Source organism: Ranitomeya variabilis, chromosome 4 (assembly GCF_051348905.1).
Source record: "Ranitomeya variabilis isolate aRanVar5 chromosome 4, aRanVar5.hap1, whole genome shotgun sequence".
NCBI classification, from domain to species: Eukaryota; Metazoa; Chordata; class Amphibia; order Anura; family Dendrobatidae; genus Ranitomeya; species Ranitomeya variabilis.
In genome coordinates this window covers 562966654-562982791 of record NC_135235.1, presented here as the reverse complement: position 1 = coordinate 562982791, position 16138 = coordinate 562966654, and the positions used below count along the sequence as shown (strand labels likewise).

At 46.1% G+C, this 16138-nt stretch overlaps 1 protein-coding gene across 4 annotated transcripts in view; it reads right to left on the bottom strand.

The window, feature by feature from the left end:
• PKIG (cAMP-dependent protein kinase inhibitor gamma) overlaps positions 1–16138 on the bottom strand; it is a 101981-nt gene that overhangs the window by 49853 nt on the left and 35990 nt on the right. For 2 of the 4 annotated variants that reach the window (XM_077252790.1, XM_077252791.1), the window contains exon 2: positions 6649–6696. The exons of the other annotated variants lie outside the window; for them this stretch is intronic. The gene's annotated coding sequence lies outside the window, so the exon portion shown is untranslated. The remainder of the gene's footprint in view (positions 1–6648; positions 6697–16138) is intronic. 4 annotated transcript variants of the gene reach the window in all.

Genomic DNA, 16138 nt, shown 5'->3' with positions numbered 1-16138 from the left:
ATATGAGAGCAACAAATCTCTCTCTTGTCCTTGTAGTTGCTACAGTGATTGATCACAGGTGAAAAGTATCAGGAGCGGAGTCCACAGAGGATTGTCTAGACTGCATGCAATGCTAGCAGTGTTCCCAGAGAAGAGGAGTCTGATGCTTTTTGGAGTAATAGCAACAGCTGCAGACTTATACTGTGAGCGGGGTTGTGCAGAAGACTACACTTTGTTAGGTATTGTATGCAGTTCCTAGACTGTACTGTATGACCTCTCTCCATTTTGATTGTCAGTTTCCAGGGGTAATCCTCTACATTATCAATGATGTAGATCAAGGCTCTCCAACATGCAACCCCCCTAAGCAATTTTTGCAGCCCGCAGCCACGAATGGGCTTGGTCCTGGTGGCAGAGAGGCAGCTGGCACCCTGTCTTTTAATGTACCAAGTGCCATTGAAGCGATGGCTGGGGGACCACCACGGTGCAGGAAGACTACTGAGGTGCAAACAACAAAGGGTAGATTTATTGGAAGGCAAGGAATGAAGTGGATGAGGAAGATGCAAACAGGGGTATGCAATGGCAAAAAATAATTTACAAGTTATATTCTTTAGCTTGTCTGTAAAATAGCATGGTGCTCCAAATGTTGCAGATTCAATATATGTTACACAAGTAAATGCAAACAATAAACAAATAATGATGCTACTCTATGTATAACCTCCCTGGCCTTTACTAAGCAGGCCTCACGGCTGCCGTGTTCTGACTATTGAAGCCTACACTAGGCCATGACGTGCACAAAACAGGAACAAACTCACGGTGATGTTGGGGACTCAGATCCAGTCCCGGGGGCCCCCAACAGTCTAGTACGGTGGTGTGCACGGCTTTCTGCCAGCTCCGTGAAAAGTGGTCTTCTCCTTTCTTTGGGGTCCTGGAGGTGCTCCTGGAAACTTTAAATCCCTTTCTCGGTATCTTCGTGGCTCCTCGAACTAACACAGGACAGCCACCCTCGCTGCATCCGGAAAAGTCTGAAATCTCACAAGTCCACTCCGTTACAGGCTGGGGGTCCTCTCTTGCAGCTATATCAGGACACAGTTCTCCTCTCTTGCAGCTATCAGCACAAAGTTCTCTCTGCAGCAGCCTCAGCTCACACACGCTGTGCAGGCTCCACCCCTGCCATCTGCACAGTCCAGTTCATTCACACAGTATATCCCAGGGGAGAAGCAGAACATTCCATCCTGCCAGACAAGGGGGTGCAGTCTCTTAAAGTAACAGCGTGTTCCTTACTGCCCATAACAGCACCACCCTCTTACAGCATCCCAGCTGTATCACAAAGTAACAGGTACTTCTGCAGCAGAGTCTGCTGAATGACACCATGATGAGCGACTGACACACTGAACCCACCAGAGCGGATCTAGAAGAAACAGGGCTGGATGGGAGATGCAAAGCAAGATGAGAGCTCTATTAGGGGCATCATACTGTAATACAGGAGCTGTGGGGCTGTCATGCTGTGCATGGGGGGGGGGGGGGGCTAGGTTATGATGTACATAAAAGGGGTCTGTGGCCATTATAAGGTACATGGGGGTTATAGGGCCATTATTCTGTATATGGTGGCAATGGGGTTGCCACACGCTAGGCATCGCAATGGAACAATTTATTTTTATGATATTGCGAAGTAGCAGCTGCACAGCAGTGTGAACTTTGGCCATGCGACCTCTGTTGGTGTGTGTAGCCCCAGCTGAAATTTCACAATGCGCACTGACCTTTCTAATTTTTGTATTTGGTGAGTTTTTTACCTCAGTATTTGTAAGCCAAAACCAGGAGTGGGTGATACAGAAGTCGTGACGTGTTTCTATTATACTTTTTGGCTTACGTATACTAAGGTAAAAAAACTCACCAAATACTCAACATGTGCATGTGGCCCAAGTAGTCCCAGACCCAATTTTGGTTTGAGAAACCTGATGTAGATACTGGACGCTGAGTGTGGAAGGATTCTGCTGAAAGCAGAAATCTGCAACAATCATACAACTAAAATAAAGGCTAACAATGATAGTAATCGATATAATACTAGGAAAATATTATGGATGCTCAGGGTTAGCGTCTTTTTACACAAACAGATAAATTGCCTCAAAGTCCAAGATCTAGGAAGCCGATTGGTGCTTGATTAAATAAGACTTTCATGTCGGAAGGGGTTCAAAACCAGTTTATAATATTAATAGAAAATGCATTGCTTGTTTGAACTGATGACTGATCTGTCAACTATCGATAATTTTTATCTCAGCCTTAAAGATGCTATCAATAATAATTGCGGGAACATTGCTGCTCATTGTAAGCTTGTCTACGTAGAGCAATGTTCGGGAGTGCCCACTTAGGTGACCATAGTGGGAATCTACGTGTCTTATCCAATGGAAAACCGACGCACGTGACTAAAACTTTCTGTGGGATAATTACGATGACCATCTGCAGGAGGGAAATTAAACGTATAGGTTATATCTTGGAGACACTTGGCAGACGTCAAGCATAGTCGCTCTTCCCCGGGATATTGTGCAGGTCAGCAGCGCCTCTATTTATATCCCCTTGTGCGCACTCGGGCTCATTTGTCAGCGTGTCACTTGTAATAACAGAGCTTGTTCTGGACTGGATCTTCAGAGGCCACGTCCATTTTGAACACCAGACTCCATCAGAAGTAAAGCGGCTTCGTGCACAAGGGATTGCCAAACCTACAATGTAAAATGGCCTCCACTCTGAATGGTGTTTGTAGGAACTGAAAAAGGGTGTGGGGGTGGAAGTTACTAAAAAAAAAAAAAAACTGTCCAGAATGCAGCATAGGCATAAGGATAACCAGGCTGGAAATGCCCTCAATTCATACCACCTTCCATTTTCAAGGTGGCCATCGTGTATGTGCTGTTGCTTAGGCTGGATTTTTTGTGGTTGTCAAGCCCCCATCAGCAAGTCAAAACAGCTGAGGTGGCATCATGGGCATTACCTGACAGCCAAACAGACTTAGATCAGTGATACCTTATCAGTGTCATCTAGTACTGTGCAATAGATTATGTATCTGAAGGATAGGTCAGCAATAGAAAATCGGTGGTGGGCCGACAACCGGCTGCTGTAATCTGCACTGGCACTTGTTTAGGAGATGAAGTGCAGTACTTGGCAGCAGCCACCAAGCAATTTATGGCGTTGCTGTATTCTATACCATACATTGCTTACGGTATATACAGCCTCTGCCAGCACAAATTATAGCTGGTCAGTAGGGCCACCAAGTATCAGGCCTTCACCAATTTCATATTGATCACGAAGTCTATTGACAAGTAATCAATTATTCAGATTTGGATAACCCCTTTAATATGTAAGGCTGGATTAAAAACAGGTTGTCCACTTTGGACAATATACTTATTCAGAGGTCACAAAGATGTCACCTTTCTGGAAACCCCAGTGATTGGCTGTGATCTGTAGAGAAACCTGGCAATAACTGTGGAATTTCCTGCAGAGCCACCTCAGGTGCAAGGTAGCACGGCACAGAGGCCATTCAAATCGACAGGCTCTCTAGGTGATGCCCGATAGGATGGGTCGTCCAAAGCTGGGCACATTCTGTCACCAGTCTCCATCAATAAATGAGGATCCTTGGCTTTAAACCAAAACTAGGATGGTAACACCTGAAATGACCCAGCTCTCAAAATGGAGAACAAAAAAATCCATAAAGAACCATTAAGGCCATCACTGGTCTTCTGATCTTAGGAAAAGTCCAATTCTCCTTGTTGTTGTGGTGAAAGTGGTCTTTTTTATTCCTCTATGTTGCATCTGGAAGTCAACATTTGACCAGTCCTTTGGCTTCCCCTTGTCTACGATGGGTGGTGGATCACTCTCGATGTTTCAGTTCTCTTACTATTATTATATGGAGGGTCAGTCATCATTTACATCAGATTTGCTGGAAAAAAGAGACACCATAACAGAACGCACTGAAGGCCAGTTAGGCGCTTCGGATGCCCTTGGCACGAGAACGGTGTAAACTTGGCTCCTGTCAGCAGTGAGAAAACAAGTCTATAGTCCTGAGCTCCTCTCGCAATATCATGGATCATTTCTGTAATTCCCATTAAAAGCTCTGCTGCATCCGAAGCCTATGCCAATACAGAGAGGACCATTGATCCCACTATCTCTCAGGCCGGGGAAGCAGAAAAATGGCTTGATAATTGTATTGACTTTCTCTAGCTGAGATGTTGAATGTGGTGCTGAGCGGCAGAAAGTCCCACGTCTAACTTATGTGCATTAAGCTATATTACTTTCTATTCACAATTTCCAAGTTTACGAAGCAGTGATTACGTTAATAAATATTCTAGCCTGAATAGAGTTAATGGGCTTGTCCAGTTTTAGAAAAACAAAGCCGCTTCTTTAATTAAAGGGAATCTGTCTCCAGGTTTTTGCTACCTAATCTGAGAACAGCATGATGTAGGGACCGATATCCCGATTCCAGAGATGTGTCACTTACTGTGCTGCTTGCTGTCACTTTGATACAATCACCGCTTTCTCTGCTGCAGATCTAGCAGTGCTCATAATTCTGAGCTCTGTATAACCCTGTTCACACGACTGATTGGTTGCATCCTGTGTACACTGTGCATAGGCAGGAAGCTGTCAATCAGTGGCGATTGCGGTGTTACACAGTAGGTAACTAGGAGGCACAAGACAACTAATCCTGTAGTAATAATTTCCTGCTGATAAAACTGATTTTATTGAAATAACAGCACACAGCCTAATAAGTGAATTATCGCTAGACTCAGGGTCTCAGTCCCTAAATTATACTTCACTCCATTTACATAACCTGCTGACAGATTACCTCTAAGCAGCACCACACCTGCTTATTAGATTGTGTCTAATATTGCATAAAAGAAGAAAAAAAAAAAAAACTGACCGAGCTGCAATTCCATATACAACATTTGAAGAAGTGTGGCACTGTTTTTTAGAATAAATCAGTCACATTTTTTCAAATCAAAGTCCTTTAGGAAAGACATAATCCACCTTCCTCCAATAACAATGGGAGTCTACTCCGTAGCCCTCCCCATGGAGGATTGTCTTAGATGTCCACATCTTCCTTAAAAATGCTTATCGATGTGGTCCATGAACGTGAAGTTGTTTGCCGCTTCATCATTCATTAGGTCCAAACTGGTCAGGAGAAAAGAGGATCCCTGGTGATCACTTCAGGTCTACAGCACAAGGTCATGTCTTAAAAGAAGGGGTCTCCAAAAAAAAAAAAAAAAAAACCCTCCGGCTATCTGACCCCCAGTGAAAATGTTGCTATCTTGAGAGATGCAATCGATTTGCCCATGATACATAGTGCTTAGTGTTCGAGTTCCTCGGCTTACAACGAGGCCAAATTCAAAGTATGAGGACAACGTACACTAATGCAAGTTCTCTCTAAAATAAGAAAAGGTTTTTTCCATGAAAGCCATTTTAGACACAAGCTTCCAGTCTGGTATCTGGGGATCCATGCGGCTTTTAATTAGGACTTAAACTCTTCTATTTATAGAAAGCGGAACACAGCTTTTTAGATCAGCTGAACATTAGTGGTCACTGCCTGGAACATTGTGCTGGTCCTGTTTGACTTCAGGTTGGGTTGCCATACAGGTCTATATACACTTCATGGACAATAGTATTCGGACACATCTCTTAATAGCCCAATTCAGGTTTTCCATTAGTCCCATTGTAATAGGTGTATAATCCGGCCCCTCGCCATGAAGTCCTTCTTTACTAACATTTGTGATAGAAGAGCTCCTCACTGATAGCAGAGCGGTCCTGTAATAGGACGTCACTGTTAGTCAGGTTATGGCATTTCTTCCCTCCCATATATTCTACCATCACCCGTGAGCGGTATTATTGAAAGGTGGAAGGAACCACAGCAACTCAAGCATGAAGTGGAGACCACGTAAAGTTACAGAGTGGGGTCACCGAGTGCTGAGGAGCAGAAGGCAGAAAAGTCACCAATGCCCTGCTGACTCCATAACTGCAGATTCCAAAACTCCTCTGGTATTAACATCAGCACAAAAACAGTGCGTAGGAGCTTGACGGCTCAGGTTTCCAAGGCCAAGCAGCTGCATTCATGCCTTACATCACCAAGCACGATGCCAAGTGTCAGATGGAGTGGTGTAAAGCAGCCGCCATTGGACTCTGGAACATCTGATGAATGGAGTCTGGGTTTGGTGAATACTAGGAGAACGTTACCTGACTGACACTGCCAACTATAAAGTTTGGTATATAGACAAATAATGCTATGGGATTGTTTTTCCAGAGGTGGATCTAGTCCCCTTAGTTTCAGTGAAGGGGACTCTTAATGATTCAGTATATCAAGAAATTTCAGACAATAATAGCTTCTAACTTTGTGGGAACAGTTTGGGGAAGGCCCTTTTTCTGTTTTCTACGACTGTGCCTCAGTGCACAAAGCAAGGTCCATAAAGACATAGTTACTTGAGTTTTATGTGGAAGACCATGACCGGCCACACAGAACCCAGACCTAACCTCACCATCTCCTTATGTTATATGACACTACCATGATGTAGCTTGGGTGTTCCACATTAACTACCGGACATTAGCATATAGCTTCTGCAAAACTGGTGGCTCCATAATCATTTTGCGTTTCCTTCTCTGTGTAACCTCTCCATATACAAATATGTCCTTCCTTACCTTTCCCCTTGCTTGAGATATCCTGAATAAGTGGTCCAAGATGTCAACCTTTGAAGATAAAAATTTGTGTTATTCTGTCAGGTGCGGTTTATGGTACATGTATCATATTATGACTTTTTACAGCATTAATAGGTACTTTATGGCTTACGCCAATTGTGCTCAATTTATTTCGGGTGTAACCCACCCGTAGAGGAGTGTAAAAGCTCTGTCACTGAATACAGTCATCCTGAAGTAAGACTTAATAAGGAGCCTCATATTAGAGTCCGACCGTCATAAAAGCTCAAAGCAGACTGTCCAATTTGCACCAGATAATTTAATGGCTCTGAATGAGTCCATTAGATGTGGTGACCATGGTGGTGACATTATGCTATTGCTATGATGGCAGGGAGAGGCCCCAGTTCTGGCTGGTCAACGAAAGAGGTGACAATTAGATCGGAAGAGGAAAGAACAAGGATTGGAGGTTCTTGTACCGCTGGGGGAGGATTTAGTGGTAGGAGGTGTGCCCCATATTGAGAGTGATATCATCTTCTGTGTATGTTATGGTTGAGGAGGCCCTTACATGGAGGAGGCCTTGTACGGACTGTTCTTAGGGTACTGTCCATTTAGGAGAGCCCCACCTCATAGCGCAAACTCCTCATGATCACAGGGGGCCCAGCGCTATCATCTCTTATTTGCTGTTAGCCATTAGACTGCAACCGAATCTCTTCTTGGAGCACCAGGGATAAGGCGCAACAGGCCATTTTCTTCCGAACAGTACAACAGATGATCTAAAGAACGCCGACTGTTTAAGAAATCCACAAAGCACAGACTCAAAGACAAGTAGCTGAATGCACAGATGAGTCACAGCTATGAGGCCACCTCCGCTATCTGAGCCAAATGGAGGGGATTGCACTCATAATAGCATTATTATATAACGGCAGCTTGTGGTGGAACCTGCTCAGGAGTAAAACAATGCCGATCCCAGCACAGCGCAGAACAGTGCCACAAAAATACATCTGACACATATGGAATCCTGCCAAAAAAAATCTTTAGCAGCTATCACACTGATCTGGTTGTCTACCCAGTGTAAGAAAACATGAAAGAAGCCTCCTCTTGTCACATACATCACCCAATGCTTAATTATCTCTGTATTTGCACAACTATAAGCCTGACCATACTTTGACAGCTCTAGTCAGTCGTTGCATGATGAGAGTTGTAGTATTAGTGTTGGAGGACCACAAGATTGGGAACTGATCTACATCAAAATCATGAAGTGTCTAATGCTTTTACCTAGAACTACTGCCAGTGTTCGAGCCAAATGACATTTTTTTGCCCAGGAGAGGTGACAAATCCGGACAGGGACCCAACTTTTGAAGGACGCCTTGATATGGCAGTTGGGCTCACATATATTGGCCAATCTATGCACTAAGTACCTTCTTTTTTACTTTATTTTCATAGCAATTTTTGCAGATGAATATTTCATATATACTGTACACTATATAGCGCTTTTTTCCTTTTCTCCTATTTTCTATGGCAGTCATCAAAGTTTCAATGTTTTTGAGTAATTCTTAGTTAATCATGGTGCAACATTTATCGTTTTTTTTTTTTTACTTTTTTTGGGAGGGTTGGCGCCTGTTCACACTAGCTTGGATGTGCTGGTCTTTTTTTCTCTATGTAAATCACTGGGCGAGCCATGGGTCACACTAATTGCCGAGCTTTACCTGCTCTTGACAGTAGGTTCAAGTTGCAGGTATGAGATTACTGGGAATCCATGTGTGGGGCCCACAGCTCGTCAGCGGGAGTGTAATACCAGCCTAACTACTGATTTTTTGGTGCTTTTTTGCTCATTGATCAATGGAGGATAGCAAAGTAGTAATCACTGGGGACAGGGGGCTGTGAATGCATAGGACTGGGTCACGGCACACTGGTTCTCACATGTATCCGTTTATGTGATATGCCGCATTTCTGACATTTTCCCCTACACGTCCTGGTTCTCCCCCATTGACCCTCCCATATACAGGCAGGTTCTGGAACATTTGGAAGCACGCAGCATACAAACATTTCCATCCTCTGACAGGACCAGGGTATGTACAATGTAATGTGACAAGCCGCCTCTCTCTCCCGGGGGAGTGGAGTGATATAATGAGGGTCTCTGCTAGTACACAACATGTCAGTGACAACTCACATGAAAGCCCCAGAGCAGCGCAGATAACGGAGCCAGAGAGATATTTCAGTAAAAAAAACCATGGAGATATAGTTTAAAGGGGCAGGACTGAAATCACTGGGTAGCAGGAGAACATTGCAATGATATTCTGTATTCAGGAGATTAAGATACATGGCTGTTCTCTGTACCGAACAGCGCCACATCAGTCCATGGGTGGTGCGTGGTATTGCAGTTCTATCATTTTCCAATATTTATATTCCCCATTAACCAACATCACTGGAGCATCTTTTCTTACAACTCTGCATACTCCTATAATTCCTCTGTTACTCCTCCTGGAAATGTTGGAATAAACAGACATTTATGCACAATTTACCACTGTCAGCAGGAGCTGAGCTGTTTCAGAGTACAATAGTGTTCAAAAGTCCTGCATAGGCGTGAAGAAAACCATATGTTTCATACTTCTGCATCTCTACAGTGAAACTGGTGGAACATATATGTTTTTGAAATCCCTCATTGTATGCCATACTCATTTTTGAATGTTCCAAGTGTATAAATTGTTATGGTATGCGCATTTTTGATAGTTTTTTTTGCAGCATAACCATACCTACACCAGTACAGTGTGTAGAATGGTGAACAGGTTTCTAAGTTCATTAACTTCCAATGCAAGTTCACACAGACTTAAATTTTACTTTTTAAGATTTATTATTTTTTATTTAAAGGGCACCTGTCACCCCGTTTTTTCAGTATGAGATAAAAATACTGTTAAATAGGGCCTGAGCTGTGCATTACAACAGTGTATTTTGTGGACCCCGATTCCCCACCTATGCTGCCAAAATACGTTACCAAAGTAGCCGTTTTCACCTGTCAATCAGGCTGGTCTGGTCAAAAGGGCGTGGTGTCTTCCCCCAGATCTTGCTTAGTTTTCCGTTGGTGGCGTAGTGGTTTGCGCATGCCCAAGGTCCCGAATCCACTGCACAGGGGAGGGAAAATAGCGCAATGTGCACTATTTCATTGGTGATCGGTGGGGGCGGCCATCTTCCTTTGGCCGCGCGTGCGCAGAAGCGGCGCTCTGCTGGCCGCGGCTTCAGGAAAATGGCCGCGGGATGCCGCGCGTGCGCAGATGGAGATCGCGGCGGCCATTTTCCTGAAGCAGAGTTCGCATCTCTGCTTCAGGAAAATGGCCGCCGCGATCTCCATCTGCGCACGCGCGGCATCCCGCGGCCATTTTCCTGAAGCCGCGGCCAGCAGAGCGCCGCTTCTGCGCACGCGCGGCCAAAGGAAGATGGCCGCCCCCACCGATCGCCAATGAAATAGTGCACATTGCGCTCTTTTAACTCCCCTGTGCAGTGGATTCGGGACCTTGGGCATGCGCAAACCACTACGCCACCAATGGAAAACTAAGCAAGATCTGGGGGAAGACACCACGCCCTTTTGACCAGACCAGCCTGATTGACAGGCGAAAACGGCTACTTTGGTAACGTATTTTGGCAGCATAGGTGGGGAATCGGGGTCCACAAAATACACTGTTGTAATGCACAGCTCAGGCCCTATTTAACAGTATTTTTATCTCATACTGAAAAAACGGGGTGACAGGTGCCCTTTAATTCAGAGTCCTGAAAATCGTAGTTACTTACCGATAACGGTATTTCTCTGATCCCATGATGGCACCACGGAGAGAGGGGTCCGCCCCCAGGGACAGGAAACCTACAGGTGAAAAAGGGCGTACCTCTCTCCCACATCAGTTGGTTAACAGAGCCTTATACAGAACTTCAGCTGCAACTTAATGTTTACACAAATTAAATTTAACAATTTTAACTTAACAGAGGCACCGTGACTAAGGGTAACTAACTATACATTATAATGTGCACACCTGTGTGTGAAAAGGGAGGGAATATACGGGTGCCATCATGGGATCAGAGAAATACCGTTATCGGTAAGTAACTACGATTTTCTCTATCCCCATGATGGCACCACGGAGAGATTTACATAGATTGTAACTTTTTAGGGAGGGACCACTGCCTCTAGAACCCTTCGACCAAAGGTGAGATCAGAGGAGGTCAAGTCTAAGCGGTAGTGTTTGAAAAATGTAGACTGGGAAGACCAAGTGGCCGCTCTACATATCTGTTGTATTGAAGCGCCCGCTCTTTCCGCCCAGGATGATGCCACTGCTCTGGTCGAGTGCGCTTTTATATTCTCCGGGATGGCCGCCCCGCTGGAAGAGTAGGATAGGGCGATGGCATCTCTTATCCACCTCACTAGTGTAGCTTTTGACGCTTTCTGTCCCTTCCGTGGACCCTGGAAGCAGACAAACAGAGCCCTATCCTTCCTGCACTCCCTAGTGGCTGACAAGTATTGGAGTAGACACCTTTTAACATCAAGGGTATGTAGTGTCTTTTCTCCCTCATTTTTGGGGTTGGGACAAAATGAGGGCAGGGAGACCTCTTGTGTCCTGTGAAATTGTGACGCGACTTTTGGGAGGTAAGCCGGGTCTGTTTTTAGAACGATCCTGTCCTCAAAGATTTGAGTGAAGGGAGGACCTGCGGATAGTGCTTGTATGTCACTAACGCGACGGGCTGAGGTTAGGGCCACTAAGAGTGTTGTTTTTAAAGATAGTATCTTTAGGGGTGCGTCTGCCAAGGGCTCAAAAGGAGATTTGGTTAGTGCATTTAGAACAAGGTTTAGATCCCATGGAGGGGCATTATGCAAAGGAACAGGTCTTAATCTACCCGAGGCTTTGATGAATCTCACGATCCATCGGTTTCTGGCTAGATCACAATTATACAGCGCTCCCAAGGCTGCTACCTGAACCTTTAGGGTACTTGTAGCTAGCCCTTTCTCCAACCCCTTTTGCAGGAATTCAAGGATTTTATCTATTGGGATCTCCCCCCTTGGGTCAGCCCCCGATACGGACATGAATTTTTTCCACACTTTGCCATATATTTTGGTGGTTACGGGTTTCCTACTCTGTAGTAATGTGGACACCAGATTGGACGAAACCCCTTTGCTGCTTAATAGCTTCCTTTCAAAAGCCAAGCTGTCATGTGTAGGCTTTTTACATTGGGGTGACACACTGGGCCCTGGGATAACAGATTTTGCGTGTCTGGTAGAACCCACGGGCTGTCTAAGGACATCTTCCTCAGCCAAGAAAACCATATTCTGCGAGGCCAGAATGGAGCTATGATTATTACTGTTGCCCCCTCCTCCCGAATTTTCCTCAAAACTAGGGGAATAAGGGATATTGGAGGGAACGCGTAGGAGAGGCGATAGTTCCAGGGGACTGTGAGAGCGTCCAGAGCTACTGGCCCTCCCCGGGGGTCGATTGAGCAGAACTTCCTCACTTTCCGGTTCTGATAGTCCGCGAATAGGTCTATTTCTGGCTCTCCCCAACGCTTCACTATTTGGTTGAATACCGACTGTTTCAGCTCCCACTCCCCCTGTTTCAAGCGTGTTCTGCTGAGGAAGTCTGCGGTCTGGTTTTCTGAACCCTTTATGTAAAGGGCCGTTAGGGACTTCAGATTGTGTTCTGCAATGTAGAAGATGGATCGGGTTTCTTCCATCAGTGTTTGTGACCTGGTGCCCCCTTGGTGGTTTAGGTATGCTACCACTACCTGATTGTCCGAGAAGACTTTTACGTGGTGGGAGCGGATGATTTTTAGGAAGTGCATTAAGGCGAGTTTTACCGCTAGCAGTTCTTTCATATTTGACGAGGTCAGCTGTTGATTTTTGTCCCAGTTCCCTTGTGTCACCTGACCGTCTATATGAGCACCCCACCCCCAGGGGCTTGCATCCGTCGTTAGGATTTTTTCTGTTGGTAGTGACCAGGGGACCCCCTTGGTAAGATTTATCGGGTCCGCCCACCACTGTAGGGAGTGTATCGTAGTTGGAGATATGCTTAACTGCCCGTCTAAATTTCCTCCCAGACACAGGCTTGAACTTAAAGTCTCCCATTGTAAGTCCCGGGAATGGCACTGTGCCCACTGCACTGCCGGGATACAGGATGTCATGGAGCCCAGCAGGGACATGGCTTTCCTGAGTGTGGTGACCGGGGATGTTTGACAGCTGTACCGCTGCCTGTGTCATTTTCTGAATCTTCCCCTGAGGAAGATAACACGTTTGTGTGGTTGAGTCGAGGACTATCCCCAAGTACTCCTGTACCTGTGATGGGACTACTTTGGATTTGGTAAGGTTCAATAGCCAACCCAGGCTTGACAGAGAAGTCATAACCAAATCCAACTGCTGTTTGCAGTGATGGAATGATGTCCCTGCTACAAGGAGGTCGTCCAGGTAGGGGACTATCAGGATATTCTGTTCTCGTATATGCGCCATCACTTCCGACATTAGTTTCGTGAAAACCCGGGGTGCGATAGCTAACCCAAAAGGGAGGGCCCGAAACTGATAATGTTTCACCTCCCCCTGGATATTCACTGCTAGCCGGAGGTACTTTTGATGATCCTTGTGGATCGGTACATGATAGTATGCATCCCGTAGGTCTAGAACAGTCATGAAACATCTGGGAAAGAGTATTTTTACGCAAGATTTTATTGTTTCCATTTTGAAGTGTGGGATCTCGAGAAAACTGTTTAACTTTTTGAGATTTATTATTGTCCTGTATGACCCATCTGGCTTCTTTCGGAGGAAGAGGGGAGAATAGAAGCCCATGCCTCTTTCCTGGTGAGGGACTTCCTGTAGGACCTCCTTCTGGACTAGGCCTAGAATTTCTTCCTGAAGAGCCGACTGTTCTTGAGACTGTCTCTGTGGTGTCACCATGAAGAGGTTGTTGGGGGGAATGCGGAACTTTAGCTTGAGTCCTTCTCGTACTATGCCTAGTATCCAGGGACTGCTTGAAATTTTTTCCCAGGCTGGGAGAAACTTTGTCAGTCTCCCGCCAACCTGGGGGACACCTTCATTGAGTTTTTTTGTTGTCGGGAGTGGGTTTGTTGAATAGGAACCCTCTGGTTTTATTTCTTTTTTCCTCCCATGTTTCTTTGTTCCCTTTCGGAGGTTTTCTCCGCATAAATTTTTTATTCCGAAAGGAACGTCTGTATGATTGGTTGGGGAAACCAGGGAAAGACTTTTTCTTGTCCTCGGCTTTCTCGAGGATGTCATCTAGCGTTGCGCCGAACAAGAATTCACCCTCACAGGGTATTGAGCAGAGTTTTGTCTTTGTCTGAAGGTCCCCTGGCCAACATTTTAGCCACAGGGCACGTCTTGCGGCGTTTGAGAAGGCGGCAGCCCTGGCTGCTAGTCTGGCCGAGTCTACTGATGCATCCGCCAAAAAGGCTGCTGCACCTTTCATTATAGACACTGATTTTTGAATTGTGTCTCTTGAGACTCTTCCCTTTAATTGGGAATCCAAGTGCTCAAGCCACACCATTAGCGCGCGAGCTGTGCAGGTGGCCGCGACAGCTGGTTTAAGCCCGCCTCCTGCCGCTTCCCAAGAGTTTTTTAGGAAAACCTCGGCTTTTTTGTCCATCGGATCTTTTAAGGTACCCATGTCCTCAAAAGGTAGGGCAAACTTTTTTGAGGCCTTTGCTATGGCCACGTCTAATTTTGGTGCTTTACTCCAGGACGAGCATGCTGGGTCATCAAATGGGTATTTTCTTTTGGGGGTGAGGAGAGCTTTTTTGTCTGGCTTTTTCCACTCTCTTTTAATTAGAGAGTGAATTTTCTCATTTACTGGGAATGCTCTTTTCCTTTTTTGTTCCAGACCGCTGAACATTATGTCCTGCGCTGTTCTTTTAGGTCTCTCCTCCACTATCCCCATTGTTGCTCTGACTGCTTTCACTAAAGCGTCTGTTTCCTCGATAGGGAAGCAACTGCGCCCCCCCTCAGAGGATACTGAAGAAGTGTCAGAGGCTGACGAATTATTTGAGTCAGATAATTCACTCTCTGACTCGTCCGCACTAGATACGGGGGACTCGGGTGTTTTCTTATGTTTTTTCTTTGTGGCTTTAATGCCTTTAATGGCACTTTCCACCTGGATTTTTATTAACGACTTTAATTCGGATGCAAATGATGGAGTTTCCTCCTGAATCGTCTTTTTTATACAGACGCTGCATAGTCTCTTTTCCCAGGAGGAAGGCAGCTCGTCTGAACATATGGCACATTCTTTGTGCTTAGTTTTGGCTGTACTTTTTCTCCCCTAGAACAAAAAGAGCCCTATATTAAACTCAGCACTTTCACGTAGATCACTCACCCCCTGTGGATCAGAGATACCGTCTCGGGCCTGGGGACTGTATCCGCTGGAATCGTCGCCGGCCGTGTGGTTTTTGCAGACCCCCGACTGCGTTGAGACTCTGATCGTCCGCTGCTGCTGCGCTGTACAGAGGACGAGTTTCCTTTGCGCTGCTGCTGTGGGTGCAGACGCCGCTGCACTTGTGCCTGCTCAGGAGATCGCTGGACAGCTTCCTGCATAACCTGCTGCTCGCTTTCGCTCATGGTGGCCTCCGCACTGTCTGGTGCACTTTGGAGTTTGAATTTGCCACCCTTTTCCCTATGCTGGCGTTCTTTTATGCATTTGCCGGCGAAACCGGAAGTGACGGTTTGCGCATGCGCCCGCACAACTTCCGGTCTCTGTCAGCTTCACATGAGGGAATGAATGTGGTGGGACGCCGGCGCGCGCGCACTAGCGCTGCGTTTTTGCGGTGATGGCGCCGGTGAGCGCACCAGCGCTCCATTACCGACGCCCACACCAATTTACCGGTAATGACGCCGGTCCGGCCCGTTTTTACTTGGGCTTTTATGGTAGGATAGCCGCCGCTACCCCCATATTACCATCCAGAGTCCTCCGGTGACCGCCGTCACCCGCTCCTTATCCCCCTCTTTTTTTTTTTTTTTTTCTCTGTGGAAGGCAGACTGGATCCTTTCACTGCCTTCCTCCACTCACCCATGAGGCCCGCCGACCCCTGTGGTGGTGCTTCAGGAAAGGGAGAAAAAAGAGGGAAAAAACCGCTTGATCCAGCCGTAACAGGGCGCCCCCTGTTAGAAAGTCGACTGCATCAGCCCCTGGAACTCCACGAAGAATCCTTCAGGTACGTGCTGTAGGTTCCCCGTCAGGGACAGGAAACCAACTGATGTGGGAGAGAGGTACGCCCTTTTTCACCTGTAGGTTTCCTGTCCCTGGGGGCGGACCCCTCTCTCCGTGGTGCCATCATGGGGATAGAGAAAAAGGCCTTTTGAGTGCATCTTTAGCTTCTAATACTTTATTGGCCAGCCTTTGCTCTTGAGCACCAGCTTGCATCTCTGTGGCATTGTGAATAAGCCTCTGCAGATGTTCACGAGTGATGATGTGGTTCTAGGCCTGTATCAGAGCCTCAATCAACTAACTCTTGGTCCTTGGCTGTTTTC